General features: G+C 41.3%; 1 protein-coding gene across 2 annotated transcripts in view; it reads right to left on the bottom strand.

Annotated features, from left to right (window-relative positions):
* The window catches only part of GABPB1 (GA binding protein transcription factor subunit beta 1), a 68,368-nt gene that overhangs the window by 38,526 nt on the left and 14,861 nt on the right, over positions 1-14,981 (bottom strand). The gene's annotated exons all lie outside the window — the stretch shown is intronic.

Below are 14,981 nucleotides of genomic sequence, written 5' to 3'. Positions count from 1 at the left end.
AGTCTTTATAGTTTTTTACTTTTTTATGGATAATTTTGAGCATATGTAAAAATAGACACAATAGTGTAATAAAATTCCACACAGCCACCACAGAGCTTAAATACAGATTTTGCCCAGCCCATTTCCCACCCACACTCATAAATACAAGATACCGTAATAGAGGGAAACGAGTCTGCCTCTCTACTGGATCTCTCTCCTCCGCCTTAACCTCTGTGCTCCTTTGCTCTGCTACAGGTTAAGAATATTGCCTAGAGGGACCTCCACGGCAGTGCAGCGGTAGGACTTAGGACTCTGCACCTCCTCTGCAAGTGGCGTGGGTTCGATCCCTGGTCAGGGAACGAAGGTCCCACATGCCTTACAACGTAGCAAAAAAAGAAAAATGCACAGGATAGCCCATTCTCAAGGCTCTGACCCTTTCAAGGGTAACAGTTTTCTGTTCAAATAGAGACCAAAACCTACAGAATATATTAATAGCTCTTGTCCTCACCTTTGGGCATCTATACACAACATTCTACCGTGGTGTTGTAGGTCAATTATACCTCAAAAATAAACTCAAGGAAACAGATTTGTTGTAACTGGAGGTAAGGGGTGAGGAGAAGGGGGTTGGATGAAAATAATCAAAAGGTACAAACTTCCAGTTGTAAGAAGTCATAAGAAAGCACTGGGGTGTAATGTGCGACATGGTTAATATAATGAAACAGCACCGCAGCGTGTGTGCTTAGTCACTCAGTCGTGTCCGACTCTTGCAATCCGGTAAGACTGCAGCCATCAGGCTCTTCTGTCCATGAGATTCTGCAGGCAAGAATATTGGAGTGGGTTGCCATTTCCTTCTCCACCACTGCTGTATGTTATATATAAAAGTTGTGAAGGAATAAATCCTAAGAGGTCTCACCACAAAATTTTGTATCTCTATGAGATGGTGGACATTCACTAAAGTTTACTGTGGCAATCACTTCATGATGTATATAGGTCAAATCATTATGCTGTATACCTTAAAATGTATATAATGCAGTATATCAATTATATCTTAATAAAACTGGAAAAAATAAATATATATATAAACATGTATATGTTTAAATATATATATGGCATTCTTTTAGAAAAACTGCATGCAATGAATTTTCCATTATGAGACTAGATAGACTTTTCTTCTAAAAACTATAGGAAGATATAGCCTTAGTCCTTGTAAGACTTCACAAACTGATTTGGGGATGAAACATCCATAGATTCTATTTTGGACTCTACTTCATCCTTGCAACTCACTGTCCCTTTACCTCATTCAACTACTAGTCTGTTTTAAATCACATGTATTTATACCAGAAAGAGACTGAGGCTTGAAAATGAGTATGAGCATAGAATGGAGATAAGGCTAGAACTCTATTAGACCTGGACCAGTACACAGTTTTGAATTAACCAGGAGAGCATAACATACCTGTTTACTATAAGGTGGAACCAACCAACTGCTGGCTGTTGTAAGGCACAAGAGTGAAGCATCAACATCCAACAATAAGAATGCATACACTTTGATCTCTTCTTTCCAAGATTTCTATTTCCTTCCTTCCTCTCCACTACCTCTACTCCTATACACTCATAGCTTCATACTTGAAACATCACAATAGCCTCTTAGCTGACCAAACTCTGGTTTCTCCATCCTGCTGCCAGGCAATCTCCCCTAAAATACAATTTCATTCAATTTAAATATTTCTATATTTGAGTCTCTGGGGGGCTTCCGCCAATACAGGAGACACAAGAGACTCGGGTTCCATCCCTGAGTTGGGAAGATCCCCTGGAGTTAGCAAATGGCAACACGTTACAGGATTCTTGCCTGGAAAATGCCATGGGCAAGGGAGTCTAGCAGGCTACAGTCCATGGGGTTGCAAAGAGTCGGATACAACTTAGCGACTACATACACAAACGTATGTGAGTCTCTACCCTCAAAGAATTCATCATCTAGTAGAAAAGACGTACATTTCATGACCTCTTTCTCTAAAATTCTCATCAGTACAATCATTTTGAAGAACAATTCATCAGTATCTAGTCGAGCTGAAAAAGCACGTACCCACCGAGTCAGGGATTCCACTGCTAGGAAGCTAGGCTATTTCCTTGTATACTCTACAGCATGTGTACAAAGAGAGCAACCTGTATGAGAACGTGTATAGAAATACTTTTCGTAATAGAAAAAAAGAAAACAAACGACAAGTGATTTAAGTATCAACAGAAAAATATTTTAAAAGTTTTTATTACAAAAATTTTCAAATATGGAAAAGTATATGTATATGTATGTGTGTGTGTGTGTGTGTGTGTGTGTATGTACACAAACACACCAACACATATGCCCATCACCCACCTTCTAAATTAAAAGTTGGCCATCTTGCTTCATCCTGCTTCCTTCTAAAAACATGTGTACTTTAAAGCTGACAAACTCTACACTGTTGTTACAATGTAGAGTTGCAATGTTGTTAGAGGTTGTTACACCTCTAAAATAGTTTTGGTGGTGGTTTAGTTGTTAAGTTGTGTCCAACTCTTGGTGATCCCATGGACTGTAGCCTGCCAGACTCCTCTGTCCATGGGATGGATTTTCCAGGCAAGAATACTGGTGTGGGCTGTCATTTCCTTCTCCAAAATTAGTTTTATTCTAAGTAAATTCATGCATCCCCATGTTCACTGCAGCATTATTTACAACAGCTGTGACATGGAAGCAAACTAAATATCCATCAACAGAAAAGAAAACGATATTGTGTATGTGTCAAGTTTTAACATATTAGTTCAAGACGATCCAGAACTCTGTGGATTTGCTTTGGCTCCATGTGAACATTCAATTACCAATGAATCTTCTGACTAACACTTTTACCATCCATTAATGATCCTGGCCCAAGTCAATTATTCCGTAACAGGTTGTAACAAATTGTGATTTCCAATTCTATAATTCTTTCTATATTTATTATCTGACATTCCTCATTAACTATAATATAGTTTCTACTAAAAAGGCAGTTCAAATGTTCACTGATTTTCAGGGTAAGTTCAGTTCATTTCAGTCGCTCAGTAGTGTCCGACTCTTTGCACTTTGTCCCATGAATCGCAGCACGCCAGGCCTCCCTGTCCATCACCAGCTCCCGGAGTTCACTCAGACTCACGTCCATCGAGTCAGTGATGCCATCCAGTCATCTCATCCTCTGTTGTCCCCTTCTCCTCCTGCCCCCAATCCCTCCCAGCATCAGAGTCTTTTCCAATGAGTCAGCTCTTCGCATGAGGTGGCCAAAGTACTGGAGCTTCAGCTTTAGCATCATTCCTTCCAAAGAAATCCCAGGGCTGATCTCCTTCAGAATGGACAGGTTGGATCTCCTTGCAGTCCAAGAGACTCTCAAGAGTCTTCTCCAACAGCACAGTTCAAAAGCATCAATTCTTCGGCGCTCAGCTTTCTTCACAGTCCAACTCTCACATCCATACATGACCACTGGAAAAACCATAGCCTTGACCAGACGGACCTTTGTTGACAAAGTAATGTCTCTGCTTTTGAATATACTCTAGGTTGGTCATAACTTTCCTTCCAAGGAGTAAGCGTCTTTTAATTTCATGGCTGCAGTCACCATCTGCAGTGATTCTGGAACCCCAAAAAATAAAGTCTGACACTGTTTCCACTGTTTGCCCATCTATTTCCCATGAAGTGATGGGACTGGATGCCATGATCTTCGTTTTCTGAATGTTGAGCTTTAAGCCAACTTTTTCACTCTCCACTTTCACTTTCATCAAGAGGCTCTTTAGTTCTTCTTCACTTTCTGCCATAAGAGTGGTGTCATCTGCATATCTGAGGTTATTGATATTTCTCCCGGCAATCTGGATTCCAGCTTGTGTTTCTTCCAGTCCAGCATTTCTCATGATGTACTCTGCATAGAAGTTAAATAAGCAGGCTGACAATATACAGCCTTGATGTACTCCTTTTCCTATTTGGAACCAGTCTGTTGTTCCACGTCCAGTTCTAACTGTTGCTTCCTGACCTGCATACAGACTTCTCAAGAGGCAGGTTAGGTGGTCTGGTATTCCCATCTCTTTCAGAATTTTCCACAGTTTATTGTGATCCACACAGTCAAAGAGTAAAGAACAGGTATAAACAGCATTTCCATTTATTCTGGGTTTTTTTGTTTGTTTCTATACATTACTCTCCTTATTATTTTTTATTTCAATCTGTCTCAATTTTGGCCAAGGGCTTCTTCAGGTTGGCTTTTGTGTCTGTGAAAGTTTTTCCACTTCTGGCAAAACATGTTCCAGTTGCACTATGTATGTTTCCCGCCACAATCCTGGCATCAGTCATTTCTTGAGACGCTCTGGATCCTAAGTAGAAGTATTTAAAGACCAAAACTGGAGCAAGAGCAGTACTCATTTTTACCAAAGGGACTCACTTTTTCTCGGTCTTTTCAACGGATAGAGCTAAGAAAGAAATATATATTTAGGTAGAATTAAGAAAAAATATTTTAAATCATAAATTCATACTGACATTTATATTCAACTTAACACTGTCAGGTTTTTTTGCTTAGTTTCTTTGAATAATACGCTAGTATCTCTATTGCCTCCTAATATATAAACATAAAGGGCTTCCCAGGTGGCTCAGCAGTAAAGAATCTGCCTGCCAATACAGGAACCACAGGCTCAGTCCCTGGGTCAGGAAGATCCCCTGGAGAAGGAAATGGCAACCCACTCCAATATTCTTGCCAGGATAATCCATGGACAGAGTAACCCGGCAGGCTATAGTCCAGAGAGTCACAAAGCAGACACCACTGAAGCGACTGAGCAGGCAAACACGTAAGCATAAAACTTATGGGCTTTATCCTACAATACATATCAAATGCTGTCAAAATAAAAATATCAATAATTCCTAGGCATACATCCAGAGAAAACCATGATGTGAAACAATACACACAGTCATAAAAAAGGGATGAAATAATGCCATATGCAACAACACAGATGGACCCAGAGATTATATAGAGTGAAGGAAGTCAGACAGAAAAAGACGAATATCATGTGACTTATATGTGGAATCTGAAAAAAAAAAAGGTATAAATCAAATTGTTTTACTGCAGTACAGTACTCAGCTATGTGAAAATACTATTTTATTTTTAATTTTAAAAAATGAGTAACCTTTTACTCTGTAGCAAACAAGTCAAAATTTCAACCTACAGTTTAAGTTCATGTATGAACTATTTCAAACTCATACATTCATTTCATCCAGTTTTCAAATCTCCCACTTAATAACCTCCAACAGTCATCAGAATCTAATAGCTCTTCCTCATTCCATACAAGCCCACCTTATTCCAGACCTCATATTTCCCATTTGCAATGGTCACAACCCTTTTCTCCAAATCCCAGATTTCAACCAACCCATTTCTAACATTCCTCTTCCCCAATAAGCTTTTTCTTAAATGAGCTAAATCCTCAACAATTCTACCTTTCCATTTTTATCAGCAATTTATGCCATAATCTGTACACTTCCTCTTCATTCATTAAACAAACGTTTACTTAGCACACACTGTCTTCCAACAGAAAGGCAAACAAAAACAGACAAGTCCCTAACGCCACAGAGCTTGCGCAGTGAAGGGAGAGCCTCAGCTCAGTTCAGTCCTCAGTCACGACCGACTCTGTGCGACCCCGTGAATCACAGCACGCCAGGCCTCCCTGCCCATCACCAGCTCCCGGAGTTCACTCAGACTCACGTCCATTGAGTCCGTGATGCCATCCAGCCATCTCATCCTCGGTCGTCCCCTTCTCCTCCTGCCCCCAATCCCTCCCAGCATCAGTCTTTTCCAATGAGTCAACTCTTGGCATGAGGCGGCCAAAGTACTGGAGCTTCAGCTTCAGCATCAGTCCTTCCAATGAACACCCAGGGCTGATCTCCTTCAGAATGGACTGGTTGGATCTCCTTGCAATCCAAGGGACTCTCAAGAGTCTTCTCCAACACCACAGTTCAAAAGCATCAATTCTTTGGTGCTCAGCTTTCTTCACAGTCCAACTCTCACATCCATACATGACCACAGGAAAAACCATAGCCTTGACTAGACGGACGTTAGTCACCAGAGTAATGTCTCTGCTTTTGAATATGCTATCTAGGTTGGTCATAACTTTTCTTCCAAGGAGTAAGCGTCTTTTAATTTCATGGCTGCAACCACCATCTGCAGTGATTTTGGAGCCCAAAAAAATAAAGTCTGACACTGTTTCCACATCTATTTCCCATGAAGTGATGGGACTGGATGCCATGATCTTCGTTTTCTGAATGTTGAGCTTTAAGCCAACTTTTTCACTCTCCACTTTCACTTTCATCAAGAGGCTTTTTAGTTCCTCTTCACTTTCTGCCATAAGGGTGGTGTCATCTGCATATCTGAGGTTATTGATATTTCTCCCGGCAATCTGGATTCCAGCTTGTGTTTCTTCCAGTCCAGCGTTTCTCATGATGTACTCTGCATAGAAGTTAAATAAGCAGGCTGACAATATACAGCCTTGATGTACTCCTTTTCCTATTTGGAACCAGTCTGTTGTTCCATGTCCAGTTCTAACTGTTGCTTCCTGACCTGCATACAGATTTCTCAAGAGGCAGGTCAGGTGGTCTGGTATTCCCATCTCTTTCACAATTCTCTACAGTTTATTGTGATCCACACAGTCAAAGGCTTTGGCATAGTCAATAAAGCAGAAATAGATGTTTTTCTGGAACTCTCTTGCTTTCTCCATGATCCAGCGGAGGTTGGCAATTTAATCTCTGGTTCCTCTGCCTTTTCTAAAACCAGCTTGAACATCAGGGAGTTCACAGTTCATGTATTGCTGAAGCCTGGCTTGGAGAATTTTGAGCATTACTTTACTAGCATGTGAGATGAGTGCAATTGTGCAGTAGTTTGAGCATTCTTTGGCATTGCCTAGGGAGAGCCTAGCAATTAATTAATCAATCAACCAGTTAAAGTAGTAGTGATAACTGCTTTGAAGAAAATATAAGGCAGGGTAAGAAAATGGAGAGTACTGGATTAGGGACAGAGAACTGCCATTTAAGAAAAGTCTAAGGACAGGCCTCCTTGAGGAGGTGACATGTGAGTAGAGACACAAATGAAGGAAGAGGCAAAGCAAGGGAGAATCCCAGAGAAAAGCACCATGATGGATATAACGATCTTTTAGCTGCTCAACATCTAGGGAATTCTCCTCATCAGTCTTGAAAGGCAGAAACCTCCACCTAATACTGAAGCAAGATAACTGCTTTCCCAGCTTTCCTTGCAACTGGGATACAGTCATATGATCTCCTCTCCAAAAGAGGAGTCTCTAAGCTGGAATTTAACTTAGATGATAGTGCCATTAAAAAAGCAGGAAGTACATAGAATCCAATATGACAAGAGCGGCAGCAGATTCCAATGACAGTAATGATAGCAGTTTCTTTCTGTGATGTATTCCTTTCCTATAAAATTCACCAGCAGGAAGTACATAGAATCCATTATGACAAGAGCGACAGCAGATTCCAATGACAGTAACAATAGCAGTTTCTTTCTGTGATGTAGTCCTTTCCTATAAAATTCACCAGAGGTGGTTTCTGGTGCTTAAAGCCAAGAATTCTGACTGTTCCTGATGATCCAGAGAAAGGCCAAGCACTGGGTTGGCCAAAAAGTTCGCTTGAGTTTTTCTATAAGATGTTACATGAAAGCCCAAATGAACTTTTTAGCCAACCCAATATAAGAGCCCTTAGATAAAAGTAGAAGAGTAGGATACGCAATCACAAAGGTGTGAATGGGCCACTTCATGTAGGGCCTTATAGGCACTACTAAGGAGTCTGAATTGTATTCAGTTTACTAGGAAGATGTTAGAATGTTTTAAACTTAAGGGTTGTGATGTGATTGAATTAGTTTTTTAAAAAACTACACATGTACAGATGTGAGAGTTGGACCATAAAGAACGCTGACAGTCAAAGAATTCGAACTGCGGAGCTGGAGAAGACTCCTGAGAGACCCTTGGAGAACAAGGAGATGAAACCAGTCAATCCTAATGGAAATCAACCCTGGATATTCATTGAAAGGACTGATGCTGAAGCTCCAACGCTTTGGCCACCTGACTGAGGCAAAGACCCAACTCACTGGAAAAGACACTGATGGCTGGGAAAGACAGGGCAGGAGGAGAAGGGGTCAACAGAGGAGGAGATGGTTGGATGGCATCAACTCAATGCACATGAGTCTGAGCAAACTCCAGGAGATAGTGAAGAACAGGGAAGCCTGGCGTGTTGCAGTCCATGGTGTCACAGAGAGACACGGCTGAGTGACTGAACAACAACAACTCATGTTATTATGTGGGAAATACATAGAAGGTGGGAAGAACTGAGACAGGAATACTAGTTATGAAAATATTTCAGGCTGGTAGTGCTGTGTGCTAGGATGATACCTGTGTGATCACTTGGACATTTCTACCTTTAAGTACTATCTGCTGCTGCTGCTAAGTCGCTTCAGTCGTGTCCGACTCTGTGCGACCCCAAAGACAGCAGCCCACCAGGCTCCCCTGTCCTTGGGATTCTGCAGGCAAGAACACTGGAGTGGGTTGCCATTGCCTTCTCCAATGCATGAAAGTGAAAAGTGAAAGTGAAGTCGCTCAGTCATGTCCGACTCTTAGCGACCCATGGACTGCAGCCCACCAGGCGCCTCTGTCCATTGGATTTTCCAGGCAAGAGGACTGGAGTGGGGTGCCATCGCCTTCTTTGTAAGTACTATCTGCTGCTGCTGCTGCTGCTGCTAAGTCGCTTCAGTAGTGTCTGACTCTTAGCGACCCCATGGACTGCAGCCTTCCAGGCTCCCCCATCCCTGGGATTCTCCAGGCAAGAGGACTGGAGTGGGGTGCCATTGCCTTCTCCGTAAGTACTATCTACCTAGGTTTAAATGTAGCATCTTATTGTATGCTTTCCACTGTTCTCTGTTCAGTTTCTGTTCTTTCTCTTCTTCTTTCAGATTGATTATTAAAAAAAAAAATCTATTTCATCTACTGATTTGGAAGTTATATCCTCTTTCTTTAGTGGTTCCCTAGATATCATACCATGTATTAAAGTCTAAAGTTAATCAAAATCTTTAGTTCCCCCTTTCCCCAAAACCTACAGAGTTTAGAAGATCCAACCAACACATCAATCAAACACAATGTGTGGACTCTGTTTGGATTCAGTCTGAAGAAACTAAATGTAAATTTTTAAAAGTCACTTTTTTTAGGGCACTACCTGCATGATATCATTAATGATAGATACTTGTCACTATACATTTTTCCAAATCCATAGAATGCACACCACCAAGAATGAACCATAATGTAAACTATGGACTATGATGTGTTAATGCAGGTTCAATTGTAACAGTGTACTACTGCTCTGCTGGGGGATACCGGCAATGGCGGAGGTTACACATGTATGGGGAAACATGGTGTGTAAGAAACCTTTCTATTTGCCCCTCAATTTTGCTGTGCAGCTAAAACTGCCCTAAATTTAAAATACATTAAAAAGATCACTTGGAGATTTGAAACACTGCTTAAATGTGTATTGATATTAAGAAAGCTTAAATGTGTATTAAGATATTACTATTGATAGTAAGAAACTGTTTGTCTGGATCTGACAATGATATTTAGTTTAAGTTTATAACATTTTAGGATTGAAAACAATATATTTATAGATTAAATGATATGATACTTGAAATTTGTTATAAATTAATTGAGGGATGTATGTGGAACCAGATTAGCCATGAGTTGATCACTGGTGAAGTTAGGTAATGAATATGTGGGGTTCATCATACTCTTTCCTTTCCTTTTATATATTTAAAGTTTACCACATATTTTTTTTTTAAATTTACCCTCCTTCTAGACAAAGGACCCCAGAATCTAGAATCCCATTCATTTCTGTTCTGCTATTGTCTTGTTTTTAAATCCATTAGATAATTTGTACTGTTCTATACAGTCCTTATTCCTTCTCATTTTCTAAATATACATCACTTTATTTTTCAGCCCTTCATACCTTCTGTTTTGACCTTGGGGGATTCATCTGCTGCTGCTGCTGCTAAGTCGCTTCAGTCGTGTCCGACTGTGTGTGACCCCAGAGACGGCAGCCCACCAGGCTCCCCCATCCCTGGGATTCTCCAGGCAAGAACACTGGAGTGGGTTGTCATTTCCTTCTCCAATGCATGAAAGTGAAAAGTGAAAGTGAAGTCGCTCAGTCATGTCCGACTCCTAGTGGCCCCACGGACTGCAGCCTACCAGGCTCCTCTGTCCCTGGGATTTTCCAGGCAAGAGTACTGGAGTGAGATGACATTGCTTTCTCCGGGGTTCATTCTACCTGACGTATATGCTTTAGGACTGCACTAATAAGGTGCATGTAACCATTTAAATTAATGAAAACTGTAGCTTCTCAATCACACTAGCCACATTTCAAGAGTTCATCAGTCCTATGTAACTTATAACTACAATACTGAACAGCACAAAGAATATTTCTATCATCATAAAAACTTCTACTGAATGAAGCTGGTTTAAATTATCTTTAATCAACATTGATAACAATCTGTTTTTGTTTAAAATATCTTTATTTCCACCATCATTCTTCAAAGATATTTTCACTGGGCATAAAATTCTAGGTTGACAGGCTTTTTCCTTTTTTTATTTCGTATTGCAGATATTATTTCACTATCTTTTGATTTATATTGTTGAGAAGTCATCTGTTAGCCTAATTCTTGCTACTTCAATGGTTATCTTTTCCTGCAGCTACTTTTAAAATTTTTCTTAATGTCATTGGTTTTCTGCAGTTTCATTATGTGTGAATTCAAGATGGCAGTGCAGAAGGACGCGCGCTCATCTTCTGCAAGAACTCCAAAATTACAACTCTCTACTGAACAACCATCAAAAGGAGAATGTTGGATCCCACCAAAAACAGATATCCCATATCCAAGGGCAAAGGAGAAGCCCCAGGAGGACAGCAGGAGTGGAAAAATCACATTTACAATCAAACCCCATACCCGCCAGAGACACTCGGAGGGCTCAAACAAACCTAGTGCGCACCAGGACTCAGAGACCCCAGAGAATGAGCCAGAGCTGTGTTTGAGCATCTCCTGTGGAGGTATGGGTCAGCAGTGGCCTGCCACAGGGGCAGGGGCTCTGGGTGCAGCAGACCTGGGTATGGCGTAAGCCCTCTTGGAAGAGGTCACTATTAACCCCACCACAGAGATGCCAGAACTTACATAGGACTAACGAAACAGACTCTTGAAGGGCACAAACAAAACCTTGTGCACACCAGGACCCAGGAGAAAGGAGCAGCGACCCCACAAGAGACTGACCCAGACTTGCCCATGAGTGTCCAGGAGTCTCCAGCGGAGGCATGGGTCAGCATGGGTCGGAGGCACTGAGTGCATGCATGGGATCTTTTGAAGGAGGCTGCCATTATCTTCATTACCTCAACCATAGTTTGGTCTCAGGACAAACAGGGAGGGAACACAGCCCCTCCCATCAACAGAAAATTAGATTAAAGATTTACTGACCATGGCCATCAGAGCAAGACCCAGATTCCCCCACAGCCTGTCCCTCCCATCAGAATGTTTCCACAAGCCTCTTATCCTTATCCATCAGAGGGCAGAAAGAAAGAAAACCACAATCACAGAAAACTACTCAAACTGATACATGGACCACAGCCTCTTCTAACTGAATGAAACTAGGAGCCATGCCGTGTAGGTCCACCCAAGACGGACAGGTCATGGTGGAGAGTTCTGACGAAATGTGGTCCACTGGAGGAGGGCATGGCAAACCACTTCAGTAATCTTACCTTGAGAAGCCCATGAACAGTAAGAAAAAGGACACTGAAAGATGAAATCCCGAGTGCAGTAGGTGCCCAATATGCCATTGGGGACAAGTGGAGAAATAATTCCAGAAATGAAGAGATGGAGCCAAAGCAAAAACAACACCCAGTTGTGGATGTGACTGGGGATGGAAGTAAAGTCCGATGCTGTAAAGAACAGTATTGCATAGGAATCTGGAATCTTGGGTCCCTGAATCAAGGTAAATTAGGAGTGGTCAAAAGGAGATGGCAAGAGTGAACATCGACATTTTAGGAATCAGCGAAATAAAATGGACTGGAATGGGTGAATTTAACTCAGATGACCATTATATCTACTACTGCAGGCAAGAATCCCTTAGAAGAAATGGAGTAGCCATAGTCAACAAGAGAGTCTGAAATGCAGTACTTGGATGCAATCTCAAAAACAACAGAATGATCTCTGTTCGTTTCCAAGGCAAACCATTCAACATCACAGTAATCCAAGTCTATGTCCCAACCAGTAATGCTCAAGAAGCTTAAGTTGAATAGTACTATGAAGAGCTACAAGACCTTCTAGAACGAACACTCTAAAAAAGATGTCCTTTTCTCTATAGGGGACTGGAATGCAAAAGTAGGAAGTCAAGAGATACCTGGATTAACAGGCAAATTGGGTCTTGGAATACAAAATGAAGCAGTGCAAAGGCAAACAGTTTTGTCAAGAGAACACACTGGTCATAGCAAAAACCCTCTTCCAACAACACAAGAGAAGACTCTACACATGGACATCACCAGATGGTCAGTACCAAAATCAGACTGATTATATTCTTTGCAGCCAAAAATGGAAAAGCTCTATACAGTCAGCAAAAACAAGACCAGAAGCTGACTGTGGCTCAGATCATTAACTCCTTATTGCCAAATTCAGACTGAAATTGAAGAAAAGTAGGGAAAACCAACAGATCATTCAGGTATGACCTAAATCAAATCCCTTACGATTATACAGTGGAAGGGATAAATAGATTCAAGGGATTAGCTCTAATAGAGTGCCTGAAGAACTATGGATGGACACTGATAGTGTCCAGATCCTGGACACTGTACACGGACACTGTACAGGAGGCAGTGATCAAGGGTATCCCCAAGAAAAACAAATGCAAAAAGATAAAATGGTTGTCTGAGGAGGTTTTACAAACAGCTGAGAAAAGAAGAGAAGGTAAAGGCAAAGGAGATAAGGAAAGATATACCCATCTAAATGCAGAGTTCCAAAGAACAGCAAGGAGAGATAAGAAAGCCTTCCTCAGTGATCAGTGCAAAGAAATAGAGGAAAACAATAGAATGGGAAAAAAAAACTAGAGATGTCTTCAAGAAAATCAGAGATACCAAAGGAACATTTCATGCAAAGATGCACACAATGAAGGACAGAAATGGTATGAACCTAACAGAAGATATTAAGAAGAGGTGGCAAGAATACACAGAAGAATTGTACAAAAAAGATCTTCATGACCCAGATAACCACGATGGTGTGACCACTCACCTAGAGCCAGATATCCTGGAATGCGGTCAAGTGGGCCTTAGGAAGTATCTACAAACAAAGCTAGTGGAGGTGATGGAATTCCAGTTAGGCTATTTCAAATCCTGAAAGATGATGCTGTGAAAGTGCTGCACTCAATATGCCAGCAAATTTAAAAAACTCAGCTGTGCCCACAGGACTGAAAAGGTCAGTTTTCATTCCAATTCCAAAGAAAGGCAATGCCAAAGACTGTTCAACTACCACAGAATTGCACTCATCTCACATGCTAGCAAAGTAATGCTCAAAATTCTCCAACCTGCCTTCAACTTCCAGCAATGTTCAACGTGGATTTAGAAAAGTTAGCGGAATCAGAGATCAAATTGTCAATATCCTTTGGATCATAGAAAAAGCAAGAGAGTTCCAGAAAATCATCTACTTCTGCTTTACTGACTATGCCAAAGCCTTTGACTGTGTGGATCACAATAAACTGCAGAAAATTCTGAAAGAGATGTGAACACCAGACCACCTGACCTGCCTCCTGAGAAACCTGTATGCAGGACAAGAAGCAAGTTAGAACTGGACATGGAACAACAGACTGGTTCCAAACAGGGAAAGGAGTACATCAATGGTGTATATTGTCACCCTGATGTTAAACTTATATGCAGAGTACATCACAAGAAATGCTGGGCTGAATGAAGCAGAAGCTGGAATCAAGATTGCTGGGAGAAATACCAATAACCTCAGATATGCAGATGACACCACCCTTATGGCAGAAAGCAAAGAAGAACTAAAGAGCCTCTTGATGAAAGTGAAAGAAGAGAGTGAAAAAGTTGGCTTAAGCTCAACATTCAGAAAAGTAAGATCATGGCATCTGGTCCCATCACTTAATAGCCAATAGATGTGGAAACAATGGAAACAGTGAGAGACTCTATTTTGGGAGGCTCCAAAACCACTGCAGATGGTGACTGCAGCCATGAAATTAAGACACTTGCTCCTTGGAAGGAAAGCTATGATCAACCTAGACAGCATATTAAAATGCAGAGACATTACTTTGCCAACAAAGGTCCATCTGGTCAAAGCTATGCTTTTTCCAGTAGTCATCTATGGATGTGAGACTCGGACTATAAAGCAAGCTGAATGCCGAAGAATTCACACTCTTGAACTGTGGTGTTGGAAAAGACTCGAGAGTCCTTTGGAATGCAAGGAAATCCAACCAGTCTACCCTAAAGAACATCAGTCCTGAATATTCATTGAAGGACTGATGCTGAAGCTGAAACTCCAATACTTTGGCCACCTGATGCGAAAAACTCACTAGAAAGGACCCTGATGCTGGCAAAGATTGAAGGCGGGAGGTGAAGGGGCCAACAGAGGATGAGATGGTCAGATGGCATTACTGACTCGATGGACATGAATTTTGAGTAAGCCCTGGGAGTTGGTGATGGACAGGAGAGCCTGGCATGCTGCAGTCCATGGGGTCGCAAAGTCGGACATGACTGAGCAACTGAACTGAACTGAACTGAGGTGTGAATTTATTTTCACTGTAATATGGATTCACTGGGATTCCTGAATCCTAGTTTGGTATCTTTCATTGTTTCTGGAAAACATCAGTAATCAGCTCTCTAAATGACCTATTTTTCTTCTCTTCTTCTGGAATTCCAATTAAGACTTTCTCACACTATCCTCCATATCTCTACCCTGTCATCT

The sequence above is a fragment of the Budorcas taxicolor genome, chromosome 10 (assembly GCF_023091745.1).
Source record: "Budorcas taxicolor isolate Tak-1 chromosome 10, Takin1.1, whole genome shotgun sequence".
Lineage (NCBI taxonomy): Eukaryota > Metazoa > Chordata > Mammalia > Artiodactyla > Bovidae > Budorcas > Budorcas taxicolor.
This window is presented reverse-complemented; position numbering and strand designations above follow the sequence as displayed.